Below are 24,159 nucleotides of genomic sequence, written 5' to 3' on the forward strand. Positions count from 1 at the left end.
AGGGGGGAGTTTAGGAGGGGAAGGGCAAGGGGGGAGTTCAGGAGTGGAGGGGTAGGGGGGGAGTTTAAGAGTGGCGGGGCAAGGGGGGAGTTTAGGAGTGTAGGTGCAAGGGGAGGGATTTGGATGGGAGGGGCAAGAGGGGAGTTTAGAAAGTGGATGATTAATGAAAGACGAACATTGAAAACAAATTGGGTTTGTTGTGATTTTCAAGTTAGCAATCCGGTTCAGAATGATGGAGGAGGGATGGAATGAATGTGAATTTAGACCATGTAGTGAGGGAGACGTATAAGATATTGAATTTCTTTTTTTTGAGGTGGAATGAGTTGGAGAGGAAATTGAGAAAAGCCTTTTAAATAGGAAGAAAAACAGCGTGTTGTAAAATACCACTGAGTAAAACACTGAAGGGGAAAGGTTATACATTTTAAAATAATATTTAAACAGAACCGTGAACAATCTTATGTGCACAAAAATACCAACGGGGGGAGAGCTGAGAGGGACCACCACGAGTCACGTGAAGGGCAAACGGTGGATGGCAAATGGTGGATGATAACAACGACGATGATCTCGCCTACCCAGACTCGGATGATGAGCTTCGTAATGTCTTCCCTGAAGAAACAGATGACGAGGACTTCTTCGGATTTTAGAGCCTAAACCCAACGGCCCTTTTCCGACGATGGAGAAGAGGATAGCGACGACGAGGATCTCGCATACCCCGACTCGGATTGGACTGAAGAAACGGATGACGAGGACTTCTTTGGATTTTAGAGACTAAACCCAACGGCCCTTTTCAGGGCCCCACATTGGCAAGAGCCAAAACCCAACGGCCCTTTTCAGGGCCCCACATTGGCAAGAAAGAATAATTATGTTTTTTTATTCTCTTTCAACTCATTTCATGTATTTTCACTCTTTCTCTGTCTTCAGTTTCTCTTTCCTTTCATCATATTTCGCTTTCCATTTTATTTATTTATTCTCTTCTCTTTTTTAAATTTTCCTGATTTTTTTTTTTTTTTCCCCCCCCTCGAAAATCGGATATATTTTTTTTGGGAAGTCGAAAATCGGGGGTGCGGTTGATACACGGGTGCGGTTCATACACCGGAAAATACGATAATTTAAAAAAAATTAAGTTACAGATTTGGATGAAATTGGTGGTGGTTTATGTATTATATGAGCCAATTGATTAACTATTTAATTTTTTTGGATCATTATTTATTGTCCCCCGTCGCACCGCGGAGCGAAAGGGGGGCTATGTTTTTCTATTCTGTCCGTGTGTTCGTACGTTCGTACGTGCGTGCGTATGTGCGTGCGTGCGCAAGCGAAGGACCACATTCGAATTTGGTGTGTGGGTGCAACCCACGTCAAAATCCAAGATGGCCGCCACCATGTATGTCTGACGCCATGTATGTCTGAAACTTGAGTGGAATATCTTGAAAAATAAGCGAAGTACCAACTTCTAATCTGGTGTGTGGGTGTATCTAGGCATAAGGAAGAACCCTATTGAAAATTGGGTCGCCACGGCAAAATCCAAGATGGCCACCACCATATATATGTCTGAACCTTGTGAGCGAAATATCTTGAAAAATAAGCGAAGTAACAACTTCTAATCTGGTGTGTGGGTGTATCTAGGCATAAGGAAGAACCCTATTGAAAATTGGGTCGCCACGTCAAAATCCAAGATGGCCGCCGCCATGTATGTCCGAACCTTGTGAGTGGAATATCTTTAAAAATAAGCGAAGTACCAACTTCTAATCTGGTGTGTGGGTGTATCTAGGCATAAGGAAGAACGCTGTTGAAAATTGGGTCGCCACGTCAAAATCCAAGATGGCCACCACCATATATATGTCTGAACCTTGTGAGCGAAATATCTTGACAAATAGGCGAAGTACCAACTTCTAATCTGGTGTGTGGGTGTATCTACGCATAAGGAAGAAGGCTATTGAAAATTGGGTCACCACGTCAAAATCCAAGATGGCCGCCACCATATATATGTCTGAATCTTGTGAGTGAAATATCTTGCAAAATAAATGAACTACTAACTTCTAATCTGGTGTGTGGGTGTATCTACGCAGAAGGGAGAATGCTATTGAAAAATGGGTCGCCACGTCAAAATCCAAGATGGCCGCCTTGCGTCTGCCACTTTGTCAAATTGCATCACTTCACCGACGGGGAACCTAGTCGTAACGCTTGTTTATTTTCATTATTAATCATTTATTTATTTTCTTTCTCAACTGGGCAATATCTCAGGCACCTTTTGAGCTAGGAAGCTAATATTTGGAGATGACAGTGACCAGGTGATGTGGCTGTAAAGGGGTCATTCCATGTCAAATCATCAAAGAATCTGCCGTCATCTCTCAGATTTTTGTAAAACTTTGGGAACCAATTGGGACCCATGAAAAACGGCAAGAACTCAAATATTTTTGCTAACAGCCTCTTAATTAGTGAGATACAGACTAACGAACTTTGGACTAATTAGCACGACGTTGCGAATTCAAATGGCCATATCTCTAAAAGTATAACACCTAGAGAGCTGGTTTTGGTGTCATTTTAAAGGTATTTTCATGCCCTATGAATTTGTCTGGGCAACATTTTCCTACCTCCAACCACAAAAAAGTTATCACAAAATATAAACTTCAATTGTGAGTCCCCAAAAAATGTATCCTTCAAATTTCCTCAAATTCATCCCAGAGGTACCTTATGATGTCAAGAAGCTTCCACATAAATTTTGTGATGGGCACTCCAATAGTTTCTGAGATATGAGCAATAATGTACATGTACGTATGGCATATAGGTTCGAAAATCAGCATTTGTAATGTATTATACAATCAATAAGTGAGTTCAAGTACACAGTGTTCACTAACCTGACTTTGGCTTTCAATTTCCTCTTCAATGCAGCAACAGCAGCACTTGTTTCTTTCTTGGAAATACAATATGTCCTTCCAGTTGCAATGGTTGGTTCAACAGTAGTAAGCACATCCTGGTAGTCAATAGTGAGAGGGTCTGCTGGTTCCGGAAATGTATATGATGGGGATGGTCCATGTGGATGGAGGAACTTAACATCCACCTCATGCCTCTCTGGGGTATGTTCCATGACACATGCAACTCACCAGTGACCATCATAATCCACTGTAACATAACCAGTTATGGCTGAGACATTGTGATCGATCATCCCAGGTGTAAGTTTCAAACTTGATTCAAACTTGATTCAAACTTGTGCTTGAGTTGTTCTATCATCTCCTGTCCTGCATCCTGGAGTTTGTTAGATGGCAATCCTGTCGCGATTTCCAATTTTTTCTTCACAGTGTCACCGATTTTCTTGGTTTTGGATTTCACATATTTATCTGCAGCAAGTCTCTTTTTTGGAATAGGTGATTCTCCAATCAATCCCAAAGACTCATTCAGTGTATTCAGTTCCATTTCAGGAGAATGAAATTCAAACTCCCCTGAACTGCCTGGTGTTGGTGATTCACCTCCACCATCATTGTCCTCACTACTGCTAATAGCGCTGCTGGTCACTGGTAATGGTATTTCACTCTGAGTCTCTACCACACCTGGTTGTCTTTTTGCCAGTTTCTTACGACACTGGGTACAGATTTTCTGTGCACTTTGCAGTTTGAGGCTTGGATGAGCGGCTATGGCTTTTTGGCTAACAGCTCTCAAGCCAGACGACTTTGGTTTTTCATGAGCTCCAAAGGGATTGCAGCAGGATTTCTGCTTCAAGATGAACTTTTCCTTGGCAGTCGTCATTTTTCTGCAGCTCCTTCAGAAGTGAACTGCCAATTTCTGTTGGTGGCAGGCCTAAGCATTACACTAAGCCAACTTGGACTTTCCCTGGGGATCTTAGACTGTGAAAGTTGCATCACCTCGAATTACCCACATGGGAAATCCCAGTTGGAATTCCCCAGATGAGAATTCCCCTCAGGCCCAGTTGAAAATGAAAGTATATGATACTTCAAAGCAATTGATGGTTGTTCCCTGTGTTCCCTGTCATGGCTAAGTTAGAATGATTGTATAATACATTACAAATGCTGATTTTCGAACCTATATGCCATACGTACATGTACATTATTGCTCATATCTCAGAAACGATTGGAGTGCCCATCACAAAACTTATGTGGAAGCTTCTTGACATCATAAGGTACATCTGGGATGAATTTGAGGAAATTTGAAGGATACATTTTTTTTGGATTCACGATTGAAGTTTATATTTTGTGATAACTTTTTTGTGATTGGAGGTAGGAAAATGTTGCCCAGACAAATTTATAGGGCATGAAAATACCTTTAAAATGACACCAAAACCAGCTCTCTAGGTGTTATATTTTAGAGATATGGCCATTTGAATTCGCGACATCACGCTAATTAGTCCAAAGTTCGTTAACCTGTATCTCACTAATTAAGAGGCTGTTAGCAAAAATATTTGAGTTCCAGCTGTTTTTCATGGGTCCCAATTGGTTCCCAAGGTTTTATAAAAATCTGAGAGATGACAGCAGATTCTTTGATGATTTGACATGGAATGACCCAAAGGATATTTTTGATTTATTGATTAATCATTTTATCGATTAATTATTTATTGATTAATCATTTAATCGATTAATTATTTATTGATTAATCAATTAATTATTTGATTTTTTTATTAATGACTTATTTAATTACATTTCTAAAAGATACATCTTCAGATGAAGCACTAGTGGTTTAGTTATGCTTTTAGCCAATTGATTACGAAAATATTTTATGATAATCTTTTATTGATTTTAATTATGCAATTAATCAATCAATTATTGCACACCTCTCCCTCCTAATGCACTCTCTATGAGCTGCAATGCCGCGCTGCGGGATATTTAATTATTTGGCATGGGGGCGGTGTACTTTGAATGTATCTATACTTGTTAAGCTTTTGGGTTTTTTTCCACATTCAGTCATCCCAAACGAGGGTCGTTGAATTGCTGGGCTTCACTTCTTTTGCTTTAAGAATAAAAATTTCCTTGCTCCATCCATTATGTCTATATTGGATGGAATGAATTATTTTTTTAAATGTTAATTCATCGATATCCCTTTGCGTGTTCAATGACTGACTATGTGTAGCGTTCACTCTACTTTCTGCTGGTATATCGGAAGTGATGAAAATTCGTTCAATTCACTCGTCAACTTATACATGATTAGGTCTCTACCTCATCTCTGTACTTGCTCTCTTCCTACTCTCTTTTTTCTTAAATGCATTCCCCTTTTCCTGTCATTTGTACTCCTCAAAATCCCTTTCTTCCTATTTCCTTACTCTCTTCTGTCTTTAATACACTTCTCCCTTCCTTATATCGGCACCTTTCCTCCTCCACTGCCTCCCTTCCCCTCTCTCACAATTTCATATTCACTCTTTCTCACTCTCTTGCCTCTCTTCTTCCATCTTCGAAGTCATATTGATTTATTGATTGTGCTGAAAGGAAGCTTACAAATTTATGTTCAGATTAACTTGACACTTTAATTGCACAATGTTGGTGAGATGATCTGCAAAAGAAAGAATGTATGGTACCTCCGATTGCACACAGTTAGCTGAACTGCTAAAGTATCATTACTGCTTCATGAATGTACACACAAAGCAAGTACCGTATATACCGGTGTATAATACGCACCCGTGTATAGTACGCACCCCCAACTTCCACCCTCAAATTTTTTTTTTTTTTTTTAATCATTCATTTTCAGATTACAGTAGCGTGAATCTATGCATTTGTACACAAACTTTAAGTAGCACAAAATGAACATTTTGAAAGGAAAACAAACAAACAAAATATTTAGCTATATGTAGTCAGTGTTCTGTTACACATGTGTCAGTGTCCAGATGTGCATGCAATTGCGGGAGCTTCTTTGCTTCATTGAAGAAAGGAGAGAGTGGAGAGATTATTAAAACATTCTATATTGTGGAGTTGTGGCCCTGCAAAGGCCATATTGTCAGGAAGATGATGTGCGTGCGGCGTCGTACCGACAGATTATGGCGTTCCATAAATCTGTAGGCCCACGATGTGCTGGCCATGAAGTCTTCGATGTCTCCGCCCAAAGCGAAGCTCCTTGCCTTCAGCCTGAGAGCAAGTGTAGAGATGGCGTGACCCTCTGCCGTCTTCTCCCGAACCCAGGTGATGACACGCTCCTCCAGCTGAGGCCACTTCACCGATTTTCTCCTGTTCGCCTTCTTCTTCCTCGCCATAACCTCTATGGAAGCCTTTGTTATTCGCCAGCGCCGGATGACAGACTCATTCACGCCGTGCTTCCTCCCAGCTTCTCGGTTCCCAAACTCTTCTGCAGACTGGCAGACGGAGAGTTTGAACGCTGAAGTGTACGACCGCCTTGACATCTTGATCTTCTCTTCTCTGGAACCGGATAGAACATATGAAGACGTTTCAGTCCGAGCTGACGTTTACGGTAATCTGCCCTATAATTTTGGATTGCTACGCAATTGCAGTTGTAAAATAAAAGACCTTCAAAATAAAAGACCGATGTGGCTTTTCAGAGCGGGATAAGCCGTTCTATTCACATTCTGGAAGCGGCGTTGCTTTGAGCGGCAAATCCATAGAAAGGACGTAATGGTACAAAACCCGCTTGCTATCCGGGGCGAACGAGCAGCAATGGCGGCCCTGCATGTCGGCGCAATTGTGCATGACGCAATGGGGAAAACGTGCAACCGAGATTGCTTTTCGTAAAATACTTTTTTTCGTAAATGTATTGGAAAATTGACTTGTTTTGAAGCCGAGTTTTTTTTTATCCCCGTGTAGAGTACGCACCCCCAACTTTTGACTTTTTTTTCCGATAAAAATGTGCATCTTATACACTGGTATATATGGTACATGTACACACATTTGAACATATACATGTATTTGAATTCCATGTGTTAACATGCTATGTCCTCTTGCTGAAGGCTCCTTGTAGTTTATATGTTATATGCCCTTAAATTATTGCAATTTTTTTTACAACTTCTCGAATTGCCATACTCGAATTGCCATTGCTTCCTAGTGCTCCACTTGACTTCGATTTCGTTAGTTTATCTTTACGCATCTTCCCCTGTTTCCTTGCATAAAAGTGTAACCTTGTCGTGAAGAATTTCATTAAGAGACTGTGCTTCAGCCCATGGCAGGCTGGTAAGTCAATGTCCTGTGTCAGGTCTTCAGCTTGATTTACCAGTCTTGATGACAGATATTTTTTTGCCCATGAGCTGCTCTTCACTTGCTCTAAACAGTTGCTCGGCCTTATCAAATAGTTTCCAGCATTCATCGGAGCAGAACACCAAACGACCTTCCTTGTATTCCTTCAATGAGCTTAACTGTTGAAGAGTTCCTGCTTTTGGAGTTTGGTCCTTTACTGCTTCTATGCACTTTGAGCACATTTTTTTCTGCTTCACCACTTTGCGTATACAGTATCCAATGACATTGTGTAAGCTGCTTCTCTCTGCATCTACCAAGCCTGAAGTACATAGTAACTCATCTATCTCAGGATTAACAGGTATTGTACTGACGGGGCTCTCTCTCGAAGACATAGGTGGCTGATCAAGAAATTCCGCAAGGAAAGTATTGTCATCCTCCTGGTAACTACCTGTTGGAATAGCATTTGGCTTGAGCTTCCTCGGGGCATCGGCCCTGTGACACTCATATTGTCTCGTCGAAATGATCTTGCAAAGAAAAGAAAGACATAGACTAGCTTTTAGTAGGGTGTGTGCACTGTGTGTCACTATTGCTGAGCCAAATACGGGCACGAGATTTGGGTTTAAAATCCTGTTTAACTCACATTTACGGGTTGATCCTGATGTCTGTTCCTAATTGTCGACTGGACTAGGCTAGCGTTACCGCTTCCTCGGTAGGCCTAATCTATCTTGGACTGGACCCGAGGCCTAGCCCCCAGTCTGCCCAGATGAGGTCAACTCTGATAGCATAGGCCAGAGCATATCCAGGTGTATTGACCGAAGCGTGTGTCTTGCAATTTACTTTGTTAGTTAGTGTTACGTAAGACTGAGTCTGTGAGAGGCATGGACACTTACTTCGCACAAGAAAGAGTTGTTGTTTGGTTTCCAGCCTTCTCGTCGAACCTTTATCTCCCAAATTTTCCTTCGTTCTGGGTTGCGGGGAAAACGGTGCATTGATTTTCCCCTGTCTGAACGATTAGAACAACCGTATGCCGAACAGCATGGCATTTTTTTTTTTTTGACCAAAGAAAAACGAAACGAACGAACGAACGAATGCATGCAATGCGATGCGTGTCCTGCTAGTTACGGAGGTTGGGTAACAACATGGCGCCTGTGAATCACATGACAGCGCTTAACCAATCATAGGGCACACCAGTTGAAACCGGGTTGACCAAACTCTCTCTATCTACGGCTCTGGCTATGGTGTTGGTTGATAGGGGATTGTGAGAGGATGGTGGAGGAGAGGAAAGAGAGTGTTGTGGGGTTGTCGTGGGTATTGTTAGCTCGGGTGATGGTTGAAGGGGGAGTTTGAGGAGATGGTGGTGGGGGGTAGGTGTGGGGTTGTCGTGGGTATTGCTAGCTAGGGTGACGGTTGGAGGGGAGGTTGGCTGTGGAGGTGTGGGGTTGTCGTAGGTATTGCTGTCTCGGGTAACGGTTGAAGGCGATTTTGAGGAGATGGTGGAGGGGAGGAAAGAGAGTGGTGTGGGGTTGTCATGGATATTGCTAGCTAGGGTGACGGTTGGAGGGGCATTTTGAGGAGATGGTGGAGGGGTGGGTGGGGGAGGTGTGGAGTTGTCATGGGTATTGTTAGCTAGGGTGACGATTGATAGGAGTTTGTGAAGAGATGGTGGAGGGGAGGAAAGAGAGTGGTGTGGGGTTGTCGTGGATATTGCTAGCTTGGGTGACGGTTGAAGGGGGATTTTGAGGAGATGGTGGGGGGGGGGGGGTGGAGGTGTGGGGTTGTCGTGGGTATTGTTAGCTCGGGTAACGGTTGATGGGAGTTTGTGAAGAGATGGTGGAGGGGAGGAAAGAGAGTGGTGTGGGGTTGTTGTGGGTATTGTTAGCTCGGGTGACGGTTGAAGAGGGATTTTCATTTCTGGTGTGGGGTTGTCGTGGGTATTGCTAACTTGGGGTTTTTTTTTTTTGTTTTTTTTTTTTTTTTGTATACTGAATCGAGGCTCGTGAAAGAGCTAACATTTACTTCACAAACAAATCAACCAGACAAACAAAACACACAAAAAGAGGGAGCGGAAAACAAGATGGGGAGAGAAGGGGAAGCACACAAACACAACATTTGAGAGCGATGGTTGAAGGGGGATTTTGAGGAGATGGTGGAGGGGAGGGTGGTGGGGGGGGGGGGGTGGGTGGGGTTGTCATGGGTATTGTTTGTTCGGGTGGTGGTTGAAGAGGGATTTTGAGCAGATGGTGGAGTGGAGGTGGGGGGGTGGGGGGGGGGAGGTGTGGGGGGAAGGTGTGGGGTTGTCGTGGGTATTGTTAGCTCGGGTGATGGTTGAAGGGGGGATTTTGAAGGGAGGGTGGGGGGGACGTGTGTGGTTGTCGTGGGTATTGCTCGCTCTGGGTGACGGTTTAAGGGGATTTTGAGGAGATGGTGTGTGGGGGGGGGGGGGGGGGGGGGGGGGGGGGGGGGGGGGGGGGGGGGAGAGTTGGGTTGTCATGGGTATTGTTAGCCTCGGGTGACGGTTGATCGGTGTTTGTGAAGAGATGGTGGAGGGGAGGAAAGAGAGAGTGGTGTGGGGTTGTTGTGGGTATTGTTAGCTGGGGCGACGGTTGAAGGGGGATTTTGAGGAGATGGAAGAGGGGAGGTTGGTGGGGGAGGTGTGGCATTGTTGTGGGGTATTGCTGGCTAGGGTGACGGTTGAAGCGGATTTTGAGGAGATCGTGGAGGGGAGGTGTGGGTTGTCGTGGGTATTGTTAGCTCGGGTGACGGTTGATGGTAGTTTGTGAGGGGATGGTGGAAGGGAGGAAAGAGAGTGGTGTGGGTTGTCGTGGGTATTGTTATTCTAGGGTGATGGTTGAAGGGGGATTTTGAAGGGGAGGGTGGGGGGAGGTGTGGGGGTTGTCGTGGGTATTGCTAGCTCGGGTGGACGGTTGAAGGGAGATTTTGAGGAGATGGTGGAGGGGGAGGGTGGGGGGGGGGGGTGTGAGTTTGTCATGGGTATCGTTAGCCTCGGGTGACGGTTGAAGAGGGATTTGGAGGAGATGGTGGAGGGGGGAGAAGGTGGAGTGTGGTATGGTCGTAGGTGTTGTTACCTCGGGTGACGGTTGATGTTTGTTTTTTCTGGAAAATTGAGATGCCTCAAAAACCAAGGCCACCTAATTTGAACAGAGATCCAGCAATCTATCTATAATTCCAGCAATCTCTGTGTGTATGTTTGTATGTTTGTATGTTTGTATGTTTGTATGTATGTTTGTCTGTGACCGCTGTTTCTCGACAACTACCGGTCCGATATACTTGAAACTTGCCAGGTATATTGCTGGGGACCCGAGGATGTGCCTTTTCAAGGTTTTAAATTAATCGCAGAAGTAGTTACCGAGCTATGTCCAAAAAACGATTCAACCAATCAGAGAGCAGCGAGCTATCACGTGCTGCCGAACGTGGCGAACAGACTCTGCCTCGGATGGCACATTTGAGAGCGTATTCATTTATTTCCCGTCGGCAAACTATGTTGGCGCTATGTTGGCGTTAAACTATGTTTTAAAACTAATTAAAACTAATTTGCGATTCTTTCGCTTTGCGATGCGATTTGCGATTGCGTTAAACTCACTCGGGCGTTAAACTATGTTTTAAAACTAATTAAAACTAATTTGCGATTCTTTCGCTTTCCTGCGCATTTGTGCACGCGATGGCGATTTCTTTTATTCTTTACCAAACTCCGCAACCGCAAGCCGTTAGCTTTGGACCAAACCATTTCATGTAAATAGAGGGGGGGGATTGTCACCGTACTCGCAAGCCGTTCGCTTTGGACCAAACCATTTCATGTAAATAGAGGGGGGGGGATTGTCACCGTACTCGCAAGCCGTTCGCTTTGGACCAAACCATTTCATGTAAATAGAGGGGGGGGATTGTCACCGTACTCGCAAGCCGTTCGCTTTGGACCAAACCATTGCATGTAAATAGAGGGGGGGGGATATACTTTTAGATATATATATAGTACGGGCATGCCCTAGTATTACCAAAGGAAATGATCAAGAAATCCAAGTCAAATCGGTTGTATCAGCAGAAAATATTCTCCAATAAGAGATGGCAGAAAATGTGTTGTACGCTTGGAACAAGAATGCCCATGGGGTCGCTCGTAGGGCGGGTACTCTGCTAGTAATCTATAATGGAGCAAGTGTTTGTATGTCTCCTCTTCACCCATTGGTTGGACAACTGACTTGACTTCACCCACAAATGTAACCTGAAATACTTCACCTAAAGTACCCAGAGGACCCAAAAGACCTCCCCCCCCCTCCCTCAACACCCCGTGGACCTACAAGACTGACAAGACCCAAAAGACCCCGAGGACCCCAAATACCCCAAGGACTCTAAATACTCCAAAAGGACCCAGAGGAACCAAAATACCCCAAAGACTTAAAAGATCCAATGGACCCAAAATACCCCGAAGACCTAAAATACCCCGAAGACCTAAAATACCCTGAAGACCTAAAATACTGAAAACACCCAATGGACCTCAAAGACCCAAAATACCCCGAATGCCCAATCGACCCTATAGGCCCAAAAGACCCATAAGACCTAAAAGACCCCAAAGAACCAAAATACCCCAAACACCCTGAAGACCCAAAAGACCCTGAAGACCCAAAACACCCCAAAGACCTAAAATACCCTGAAGATCTAAAAGACTGAAAAGACCCAAAGGACCCCAAAGACCTCAAAGACTAAAAATATTCCGAAGACCTTTAACAACCCCAAAGACACTTAAAGACCTCAAAGACCCAAGAGAACCCAAAGACTCAAAAGACCCGAAGACCCAAGGGAACCAAAATACCCTAAAAACCCCAAAAAACCTCCAAAGGCCTAAAATATCCCAAAGACTGAAAAGACCCAATCGACCCAAAAATACCCTGAAGACTCTGAAGACCCAAAGGCCTAAAAGACCCCAAAGACTGAAAATATTCCAAAGACCCTTAACAACCCCGAAGACACAGAAACCTTGAAGACCCTTAAGGACCTCGAAAACCCAAGAGAACCAAAAGACCCTGACGACCCTTAAAGACCCCAAAGACACAAAAGACCCCGCATACCCAAAAGACCCAAAATATCCCAAAGATCTTTGAAGACCCTTAAAGACCCAAAAGGGTGAAAAGACCCAATGGACTCCAGAAACTCAAAATACCCTGAAGACCCAAAATGCCCCAAAGATCCTTAAATACCCTGAAGACCAAAAAACTCCAAAGAATGAAAAGACCCCAAAAACCGAAAAGACTCCCAAAAGACCATCAAGACTCTGAAGACCCAAAATACTGAAAAGACCCTGAAGACCCAAAAGACATTCAAAGGGAAACCCAAATGCAATTTTTTTTTTCTGAAAAATCTTATCAATCATTAATCACTGTCTAATTTGAAGAGAATTATTTTATTTGCCAATCACAAAGTGCCGAAAAAACCCTTGACTGTCGATTTTCGTGATTGCCAGTGACGTCACATTGTGACGACAGTGGCGCATTGCGAGCTTGGATTCCGATACTGATCGGGGATGATTCAGGGGGGTAGGTGTGTGGGGTGGTCGTGGGGTATTGTTAGCTAGGGTGACAGTTGATAAGGGATTGTGAGGTGTGGTGGAGTGGGGTGTGGGGAGGTCATGGGTATTGTTAGCTACGGTGACGGTTGACATGGGATTGTGAGGGGATGGTGGAGCGTGATAAGGGGTGTGGGGTGGTCATGGGTATTATTAGCTAGGGTCATGGTTGATGACTAACTGACTAATGATGACTAGGCTAACCCCCGCTCTTGCAGGGAAAATGGCCTTAAAATGCCTGTTGTTGTTTGGTCATGGTTGATGGGGGGAATTTGAGGGGTTTGGGGTGGTCATGGGTATTGTTCGCTAGGGTGATGGCTGTGGCTGATGGGGGAGGAGGGATATGGTAGTCATGGGTATTGTTAGCTGGGTTGACTGTTGAAGGGGGATTGTGGGGGGAAGTGGAGAGTGAGGGAGGGGTGTGGGGTTGATGCTTGATGGGGGATTGTGAGGGGAGGGGAAAGAGGGGTGTGTGGGTTGGTTGTGGCTGGGGTAACGCTTGATGTTTTTGTTTTGTTTTCTGGAAAATTGAGATGCCTCAAAAAACAAGGACACCTAAGTTGAACAGAAATAGCAAGAGCAGTATTCCCAAAGGAAATCATCACAAAATCCAAGTCAAAGTAGTTGTGTCAGCAGGAAATATCCGATGGCAGAAAAATGTGTTGCACACTTGGAACAAGATCGCCCGTAGGGCGGGTACTCTGCTAGTGAATTTAATGAGAATAAACCAAGGAATAAAATAAATGCTGAGGTCAACTAATTGAAATTCCTACTTCGAGGATCCTCACACACAGTCACAAATGCAAATACACAGGGGAAAGTAAAATGAAAATGAAATGTTCCTTTTTAGTGCCAGCATTTAGCTCGTCCAAATGAGTTTGTTTAATCAGGTCGGCAGTGGTGGCCCAGTCCAACGCTTCCCGCGCCCAGTTGGCACCGGCCGACGACGAGAGCGCACAGAGCCGTGAAGCGAGCAATGAAGACGGCCCTCTTTCACTCTCCACTCTGTCCGAAGCGCCAAGAGCCCCACAACTCGCCGCCTTTATTGCTCCTTGGATGCCACAAAAGTGCGCCAAACTCCGTCCAGCTCATGGCGGGAAACAGCCAAGATGGCGCAGCTTCTTGTCCTGAAAACCCCAAGAGAGTGACTCTTCCTCCTCCTCTCTAGAAGACTTCCTCTCTCTTTCGAAGTGATTTGATGACATCACACCTCCCAAAGGCGAAGTTCTTTCCAAATCGCCTCATGCTCGGCCAATATCTACTGGGCCGATTATGACCTTCCGTGGCGTGGCCTGCCGGCTTTTCTTGACCGCCCATTTCTCCGCCTCTCGTGGGCGGGCTTTCGCCGATTAGGTCCTTTGGGCGGGGCTTAATCCAGGAACCTGTTTGCTTGCAGTTGGCGGTTGTGGTTGGTGTTTCAAGGAGGTTTTGTATGGCCGGCCCTGTCAGCAAAACCGTGAGGGGAAAATCACGTACTGGGGAAAATTATCCTTAATACCTATAGCTACTTAGCACTGCTTCACCCCCCCCCCCCCCCCCCATGTGAAGACACATAAACAATCTTAAGCTACAGTTTCCCTACTTACTGTACATCGAAGTTTCTCCTACGCGTCCCATGGCACATGCTATAAATTATACAATTCTACCTTTCCTATGGGAGCCTTTTATCTACCCCCCGTAAACGTAACAATAGTATTTAAGCAAACGATACACAGGTCAGCAGTCAGTTAGAATCTATATGAATTGTATTTTGTATATGTGTGTTTACTAGTTAATTGCAATTAATTTTAAGCATACACAAATTACTTCCACACAGGACGAATCAATTCGATTTTCGTGAAGATTCAAGTCCGGATCCGGATCACATAATGTTTTAAAAAAAAGTGATTCTTCACCACTGAGTGATGGGGACAAAAACGATATGTAGCATGATATCAATAGGTTATGAACAAGTTTTGACGAACTTCGTGGATGAATTGGGAAAGTGACAAGAACAAGCCAAATAACTTTTGGTTCAGGTCTGAATCCAGATCCAGCATATCAGTGGATAGAAAACGTAAACTGTTCAGCCTGGTGGAGGTGTGCTCTCCACCGAGTGCCCTTCTTGTCTGAAATGAGTTTTGGTGCAATGACGGTTACACTCGTGGCTTGCGAAGATTCTCGATTAAACGGGGACTTCACACACAGCACGAGATGCTCTCTGCGTACGTCAAACAATTACCCCCTTGGAAAAACATGTGACAAAGCCTCTCTGCCCTCCACCAACGCATTTAATGACACTCTATCCCACAACACAAGGGGAAGGAGCTATTCTAATCTTACACAATGGAAATAACTACACGAATGGACATGTATGGTGGTTGCCATTGCCTCTGATCGGTTTCCTAAAGCCGCAACAATAGATAAGATGGGCTGAATGGTCTTTTCTTGTGCTTCATTTGCTGTGTCAAACTACATGGTGGAGATAACTTTCTGCAAGTTCGGCATTTTTCTTGTGCCTTTGACATACTTGGTTGGATCTGAAAAGGATTGTTTGGGAAATTGAGATCCTTTTATTGTTTTTATTGAACTGCATGTCATAATTTTTACCCTTTCATGGGAATAAATGAACTTATAAATATTTCTTCTTTTTTTTTTGCTTTCTAGGATCCCAGCTAGGATGTTTCTGAGTGGTTGACAAGAAAGGGAGTGTTTGTTCCTCTTGTCATCTTTAGAGCATTTTATCATCTGGATTCTTGGTAAGAGGTGTGATGTTTTAAAATCTGAATCATTAGTTGTGATTAAAAGGTGATGTTATTTATCCAGTACCGCTTCTTTGTGGTGTTTGGTAAAGGCCATTCCTTCCATTGAAGTTTGGTTTCCGTCATGTGAAAAATTACGGTGGAGTTATATGTATGTTTATTATGTATGCATATATATATTGTTACAGACGCGGTTTTAGATGTTAGTTTACCGAGCGGTTTGGAATTACCGCGTCCGAACAGTTACTCCCCGATTAGAACCCGATCCCGCCCGATTCCACTCGAACGTTGGCCAAATCGCGCTATGCTGAATCAATGAAGGAAAGGACACAACGGCTGGGATAAATGAAACGACACGAGGGGGTACAGTTCTCAAGACCTCCGGAGGAGGATATAATTGGTGATGCAGAAAAGGGTAGATTACAAGGCAAGAGGTAAAGCACAGAAAAGATGGGCACTTAGACACAGTCTTATCTTATCCCCGACAGACCACAGACAAACGGGACAAGACTGACTTACACAGGGATTGGTGGCAGGGAAGGACAGGCACTCGATAGCACAAGGTGCACCTTGGCTCAGGGACAGGATATAGCTCGGTCCAGTCCAGAGATGCGGGGAGGTATCGCAGCGCTCGGAGGTGACGTCTTCTCTCTCCAAGCTGAGGGCGCATCTGACGTCACCTCCCTCTTTCTGTGCATGCTCAGCGGGGAGTGACACGCCCTCGGCTCGTTGTCTCCGCCCCAGATGGAATCGGTCCGCCGCTTCTATTGGGTGCGGGGGGTTACCGGGCTCCGCCCTTGACGAGGAGCTGACAGCGAGCCCCTGCGTGGTAACCCCGTCGGAGCACATGTTCAATGGCGGCTAACCAAGCCGGAGTGAGGACGCACACTCCTCGCGCCGCCGCCGCTGTTGTTGTTGTTGTTGTTGTTGTACCATGAGGAAGAGCTGCGGGGAGGTATTGGGAGGTCCTAAACTTTCTAACGGTGCCATACAATCACATTCTGGTGCAACGAAGAGTCAGAATTAATGGAAACGAGTCCTTAACTGACATAGACTAAGAATAACTAGCAAGATGTCCTATAGTTGTCTACGTGAGATGCAGTGGACCTGGATGCGACATTTAATGGGGGAAATAGGGGGAAGGTCGGGTCTACAGAGTGTTGTTTACAGACAATGGGACTAGGGAATGGGGGATTGGGGATAGTTGGGAAGTATTGGGGAAATAGGGGAATATTTACAAGCGGATATGGATGGAGGCCAATCTCATATCCGCAACATTGCACCCTTCTCTACCTCGGGGCGTCCCGACCCGATAAATTTTTACTTACTTTAGTGTGGCACTCAGATGTAGTTCCCTCTACTATTAACTCAACCCTGAGTGCGACAGTTTTACAGATGTTCACAAATGAGTAAATATGTCCCCCTGCGACGTTGCACCCTTCTTCTCACAGAAACACACCCACAGGATAACCGAATCGCGGAAAGAATCCTCAAACTAAACATACAGCCGGTAGGGAGCATCATTTATACAAGACTACACTGATATTTACACTACGATCCAGGATCTGTTCTTTGAGGAACACATGCAGATGTTATGCATAGAGAGAGAGCACGCATGCCAGCATCGATACACCAACCCACGAGTGCCCTGTGGCCCTACGGCCTTTAATAATGTGCAGAGCACCCCGTCCAAGCACCAAAAGCACCACCCCATACATACAGTCAGCACCATCCGGTGCACCAATAAAGTGTTCAACAATCACCGGTGGTGTCGCAGCCGGCCGATGTTCTGCCGCTGGTCTTGCCTTCCTGGAGCACTTGGCCTTCTGGCTTCCCTAGAAATAAAGAAAGGCGCCAACCGCGTCCATTTCTAAATTGTGGCCGTCAGGGGGCCAACTATAGTGGTTCACCTCTATGGCATAGGTGCCACATTGACCCAGAGGTCCATCCACGGGTGGTGCTTGCCCGCAAAAGAACTGCGGTCCATGGGGGGGCGGCCACAAAAATTGCGGTCCATATGGTGTATCGATCCAGGCAGCAAGCAGCGAAAGTACAGGCCCACAACTGCAGAGCCAGCACCTCTCTCTCCTCTCTCTCTGCCCCAAAGCCAGATCCTCGGAGGTGGGAGACAAAAGAAGAAGACAAGTGAGTAAGGTGGTAAGGGCGCAAAAGTGCACGCAATACAAGGTGATGCACACTGGGGGCACATGGGAACCAGGTGAGACAGGTACGTTCCTACCGTACGCCCCCCCCACCCCCCCCACCAGGTAACCTACATTGCCCCTCCCTTACCCCTTACTGTATCCACAAAACACAACACTACCCATAAACATCTACTTTACACATCAACAAACGTCCCTACTGTCTTCCCCGTTCCTCCCATAAACCAAATTCGTCTTCTCTCCCTCCTAGCCAATCAAATTTGCCATTTCCAACTCTCATCAAAATTTACCTAGCTCCTCACCCTAACCTAACTAACTGGGGAAGGCCCCTCCTGGCTCTGTCACCCCTCGGTGCCCTCTGGCACTGGGCTACCCGGGTCCGTCCTCCGGATCCTCGGGCCCCATCCACAACAACTCTACCGGCTCCCAGAGCCCACCTGCGGCCTCACCTGGCCGACATCCTCACAGTGGTGGAGTGCCCAAACCAACTACACACACTAACAGGCTACACGCCCAGCCATTTCCACAACACTAATGCACCCATCCACAATACCATTCTGCAACCGCACCACAAATGCCAATATCCAACCACAATTTACCTATACCCTCTACCTAACACTTACACTACCCGCCCCGGGTATTCGTGATGGGGGTCCACTCTTCCCCCATTCACACCTTCGCACCATCCACTCCACTCCGTACCACTTACTCCAACTCTCTCCACACCACTCATTCCAATACTCCATGTATTCCACACACCTGCACTTGCACACCTGCGCTCTCATACTTGGTGCCGCCTGCACCCTTCTCTCCCCAAGCGCATTCGCGCTGATCCACAACACTCACTACTCATACACTGCTCCACACTGCTCCACACACCTGTCCAGTTCTCACACAGCATCATCTCATCTCACGACTCCCCTCTGAAACTTGCGCTTCCCAGTCGTCCCTTTAAACTATTGCGCTCCCACGTCATTATCATCCACACTAAACTACCTGCGTCCCCACTACAGGTATCAGTCACTATCTAAACCTTAACGTTACCTAAGGTCATTTCTCTAGATCCCTACACACGATATATCCTAACCCTCCCGGGCTAGTTTCCACTGCCATAAACCCCATAAGCTATAGCGCATTTGCCCCCACTTTTGTGAGGGATGGTGGATTGGCCATCCCACCACATCGGGCATCTCCCACTACCAATTTTGCACATCAAATTTCAACAAATCAAAAATTTGCCAATCACTACCCATCATCTGCCAATCATTACTGCCAATCCTTTGCCAATCATCAAATTTTGTTTTTTTCTAATTTTGGGTCCAAAACACTAACCTCATCACACAGTCTACTCACTAATGCCTCTCGGTGCGCCAATTCCTGTCCAAAGCCCGACTTCGTACAGCCAAGCCATGAATGCGGGTTGTTTGGTGCCAGCGGCTGGATACGTCCCGCATTCGGTGCAGGGAAGGAGGTTTACCCGAGCCGAGGTCCCACGCACCATCTCGGCACGGAGCCATCCCATGGCCCGATCTCGACCTGCCGGAATGCCTCAACAAAAAGTGGTCGCCATGACGACCCTTCCTATCGGGCTGCCCGCTCCGCCTAGTGGAGCACGGACGCGGCCGTTCAAAGCGAGGCCCAGCGTGGATTGCGTACGGCGGTCCTTTCGAACCCGCCGTGGCTCGGATCCCCGCTGGTTCTCGCGGCACGCGAAGCTGCCCGACGCGCACCGAGGGCCCGATTCGGCTATAAGTCGTTCTAACCTCTAACCCGGTTACCGTCAATGCTTCACCTGGATGCTTACATGCATACGCTACCCCTTGCTTGCTCATACCTCCAGCCGTTCCCATGCTCCTCGTACCTTTCCTTACACACCCAGGTACCCTCATTCCGCTCACCGACTTGGTCACACACCTGACCACCGAACACCTTGGCACACATTCGTCGCTCGCACACCTCACCAACACACCTCTTCGCGCCTCCTCCTCGGTCACCTCCTCTGTGACAACCACAGGTGTGCTCTCACTCGCACACCCAACCACGTGCCTCACTACCAATTCCAGCGTGCATTCCCACTCACGCTCTACCATTCCCGGTGTGCATCCTTCCATTCCAGGTGTACATCCTCGCTCACCTGTCACAACCAACTCACGCTCCTTGTCACTCTCACTACTCTCACCTCCACTCTCGGTCGCGCACTCACCCTTACTCTCGACAGCACACTCTTTCCTCATGCACCTGTCCGTTACACACCTTTCTCGCGCACACTCTCCCGTTACACCCTCTGTAACACTCACCACAGGTGTACACTCTTCCTTACTTTTGACAGCGCACTCTTTCCCCATGCACCTGTCCGTCACACATCTTTCTCGCACACCCTCTCCCGTTACATCCTCTGTAACACTCACCACAGGCGTGCATTCTCCCTTTACACCCTCCGTAACACTCCTCACTACGCGCTTCCATGTGCTCCCTCGCACACGCGCTACGACCGACTCACTCTCGACAGCACCCTCACTCCTTGGCACGCACTTTTTCCTCACACACCCCAGAGTCGGACTTTCTCGCCCACCTCCTTTTTCACACACCAGACCTGTCGCACACTTCACCAACGGCCTCTCACGAACACCCGGGTCCATCTCGACCCCCAAGCTTCTTAAATCACCTGGCGCATCATACGCACGACCATATTGGTCACCACTTACACCGGGTCCTCCTCCTCTTCGCTTCTCCTCCATCACCTGCGAATCCCTCATCCGGTTAATGAGCACATCATCACGATCCGAACACAGACTTTGGACCAATTCTTTTACTTCCTCCTTTATCTCTTTCTTATCCTCTCTCCGTCGCTTCTTAATTTCGCTCACCCCTTCTTCCACTTCTTCTAATTTCTGCTTCACCTCCTTTATTCCCCGGTACGTCTCCTCAAGTTCGTCCTCTAAGGCTACCTTGACCGTTTCCATGTGCGTCCTCACCTGCCGGTCCTTCGTCTCCATTACCTCTACCACCTCGTCCAACCTCGTTGTCAGTCCCTCACGTACCATCTGACATTCCCTCTTCGTCGCTATCAAGTCGTCTTTTAGTTCTTTCTGTGTCGCTTTTAACCCTCCTAGTACCGCAGTGTTCCTTTGTACCTGCTCCACTAACTCAGTCTGTCCCACCGTCAGCTGTTCCACCTCCTGCGTCAGGTCCTCTATGCCACCCTGCAATTTTACAGTCCCCTTTCTCACCTCCTTCTCCATGCGCTCCTCACAGTGCCTCACCTCCTCGCGCACTCCTCCGACCTCCTCACTCACACCTCTTCTGATCTCTTCTCCCATCACTTGCATCTCCTGCCCAGATGCCACCCTCATCTGCTCCATTTTCTCCCTGTGAGCATCCAATTTAGTTTCTACCCCCATTCTGACCCCCTCTATCTGCTGCCCCATTTTTTTAACTTCCCTTTCCGCTTGGTCCCTCATGTCCCTCAATTTGCCTTCCATACTGTTTTCTAACCCCTCTAACCCCTTTTGCATCCCTTCCATTTGATTCTCTTGAGCGGCCATTCTGTTTTCTACCCCCATTAACCCCTCCTGTATTTCCCCTAATCTATTGTCTAATCCCTCTATTCTACTCCCTAACCCTCCGATCTGGGCCCCCATGTCCTCCCTCAATTTCTCGCTATTGGACCCCATGTCCTCCCTCAATTTCTCGCTATTGGACCCCATTACCCCCATTTGGCCCTCCAATCGCTCACCCTGAGCATCCATCCGGTTCCCCATTACCCCCATTTGGCCCTCCAATCGCTCACCCTGAGCATCCATCCAGTTCCCCATTACCCCCATTTGGTTTCCCATTACCCCCAATTGCTCACTCTGCAGTTTGAGGGACGCCTGCATTTGCACCATAAATTGCTCCATGAGGGCCTGCATTTGGGCCATCACTCCCACTTGTGCAGCGGGTGCGGCCGCCGTAGCTATGTGTGAGGCGCCATTTTGCGAACCTGCCGCCCTCACTGCTTCGCCCTCCTCATGTCCCTCATGTCCCTCAATTTGGTCCTGGATCGACCCTGCCTCACTCTCCTCTACCGGAACCCAGCCGTCTTGATCCGCCATAGCGCGACTTTCAAAATTCGGGTTTTTATTTTTGTAAAACAAAATCAAATTTCGCCGTTAATAATTTCGAGCGCGTGAAGCGCGCTTCGGGTCCGATCTCACTCCTCGACACCAATTGTTACTCTAATAGTACAATTGGTGTTCCAAAATTTGGGCCTAACAAATTTAGTCCCAGGTCCGAATCCAACTCCTGAAAACCAATTGTTACAGACGCGGTTTTAGATGTTAGTTTACCGAGCGGTTTGGTATTACCGCGTCCGAACAGTTACTCCCCGATTAGAACCCGATCCCGCCCGATTCCACTCGAACGTTGGCCAAATCGCGCTATGCTGAATCAATGAAGGAAAGGACACAACGGCTGGGATAAATGAAACGACACGAGGGGGTACAGTTCTCAAGACCTCCGGAGGAGGATATAATTGGTGATGCAGAAAAGGGTAGATTACAAGGCAAGAGGTAAAGCACAGAAAAGATGGGCACTTAGACACAGTCTTATCTTATCCCCGACAGACCACAGACAAACGGGACAAGACTGACTTACACAGGGATTGGTGGCAGGGAAGGACAGGCACTCGATAGCACAAGGTGCACCTTGGCTCAGGGACAGGATACAGCTCGGTCCAGTCCAGAGATGCGGGGAGGTATCGCAGCGCTCGGAGGTGACGTCTTCTCTCTCCAAGCTGAGGGCGCATCTGACGTCACCTCCCTCTTTCTGCGCATGCTCAGCGGGGAGTGACACGCCCTCGGCTCGTTGTCTCCGCCCCAGATGGAATCGGTCCGCCGCTTCTATTGGGTGCGGGGGGTTACCGGGCTCCGCCCTTGACGAGGAGCTGACAGCGAGCCCCTGCGTGGTAACCCCGTCGGAGCACATGTTCAATGGCGGCTAACCAAGCCGGAGTGAGGACGCACACTCCCCGTGCCGCCGCCGCTGTTGTTGTTGCTGTTGTTGTACCATGAGGAAGAGCTGCGGGGAGGTATTGTGAGGTCCTAAACTTTCTAACGGTGCCATACAATCACATTCTGGTGCAACGAAGAGTCAGAATTAATGGAAACGAGTCCTTAACTGACATAGACTAAGAATAACTAGCAAGATGTCCTATAGTTGTCTACGTGAGATGCGGTGGACCTGGATGCGACATTTAATGGGGGAAATAGGGGGAAGGTCGGGTCTACAGAGTGTTGTTTACAGACAATGGGACTAGGGAATGGGGGATTGGGGATAGTTGGGAAGTATTGGGGAAATAGGGGAATATTTACAAGCGGATATGGATGGAGGCCAATCTCATATCCGCAAGAATATATATATATATATATATATATATATATATATATATATATATATATATATATATATATATATATATATATATATATATATATATATAGAAAATCGTTAGATTAAATAAGACGCGGACGTAGCTTCAGGATATGTGTCCTGTGATATGTGTCCGCGTCTTATTTAATCTAACGATTATATATTCAATACAAATGAGACGCCCTGCTCGTAATTTGGAGTTTCTACTATTTCTTACAGTTATATATATATATATATATATATATAATATATATATATTGTTACAGACACGACTTTGATGTTAGGGTGGGCCGAGCGGAATGGCCGCCGTGTCCGCACAAGTTACCCGATTATACTCGAACGTTGACTAAATTGCGCTATGCTAAATCAATGATGGAAAAGACACAACGGCTGGATTAAAATGACACGACACCAAGGGTTCAGTTCTCAAGACCTCCGGAGGAGGTTATATTAGGGCGGAAGGTCAGATTACAACGACAAGAGGGACAGCATAGGAAGACAGGCACTTAGACACACCCTTATAATAGCCCCGACAGACGACAGATAAACAGGACAAAAACTGACTCACACGGGGATTGATGGCAAGGAAAGGCAGAATCGATGGCTCCAGGTGCACCTGGGCTCAGGGCAGGATCGACCCGGTCCGGTCTAGAGATGCGGGGAAGTCGCTCTCAGCGCTGGAAGGTCGCGACTTGTCTTCTTCAGTCGGGGGTGCATCTCTCGTCACGTCCGGTAAGTGGCCGCGTATATCCGGCGGGGAGTGACACGCCCTCGGCTCGTTAGCTCCGCCCCAGATGGAATCGGCCCGTTGCTTCTCATTGGGTGCGTGCGGGGGGGTTACCTGCTCCGCCCTTGACGAGGGGCTGACAGGGAGCCCCTTCGTGGTAACCCTGTCGGAGCGCATGGTCAATGGCGGCTAACCGAGCCGGTGTGAGGACGCACACTCCCCCCGCGCCGCGCCGTTGTTGTAGTTGTTGTTGTAGTTGTTGTTTGGGGAAGAAGATGGGAGGAGGTATGGGAAGGTCCTAAACTCACTACTGGTGCCATATAATCACATTCTGGTGCAACGAAGAGTCAGAATTAATGGAAACGAGTCCTTAACTGACATAGACTAAGAATAACTAGCAAGATGTCCGAAAGTTGTCTACGTGAGATGC

At 46.9% G+C, this 24,159-nt stretch overlaps 2 protein-coding genes across 4 annotated transcripts in view; both read left to right on the forward strand.

Annotated features, from left to right (window-relative positions):
• Positions 1 to 24,159, forward strand: part of LOC137435185 (uncharacterized) — a 367,117-nt gene that overhangs the window by 206,267 nt on the left and 136,691 nt on the right. Inside the window, exon 4 of the mRNA XM_078784578.1 lies at positions 15,337 to 15,428. The gene's annotated coding sequence lies outside the window, so the exon portion shown is untranslated. The remainder of the gene's footprint in view (positions 1 to 15,336; positions 15,429 to 24,159) is intronic.
• Positions 1 to 24,159, forward strand: part of LOC144888129 (RNA-binding protein 12-like) — a 131,157-nt gene that overhangs the window by 47,552 nt on the left and 59,446 nt on the right. The window lies entirely within an intron of this gene.

Source organism: Myxine glutinosa, chromosome 9, assembly GCF_964187855.1.
Source record: "Myxine glutinosa chromosome 9, kmMyxGlut1.1, whole genome shotgun sequence".
In the NCBI taxonomy this organism is placed as follows: domain Eukaryota; kingdom Metazoa; phylum Chordata; class Myxini; order Myxiniformes; family Myxinidae; genus Myxine; species Myxine glutinosa.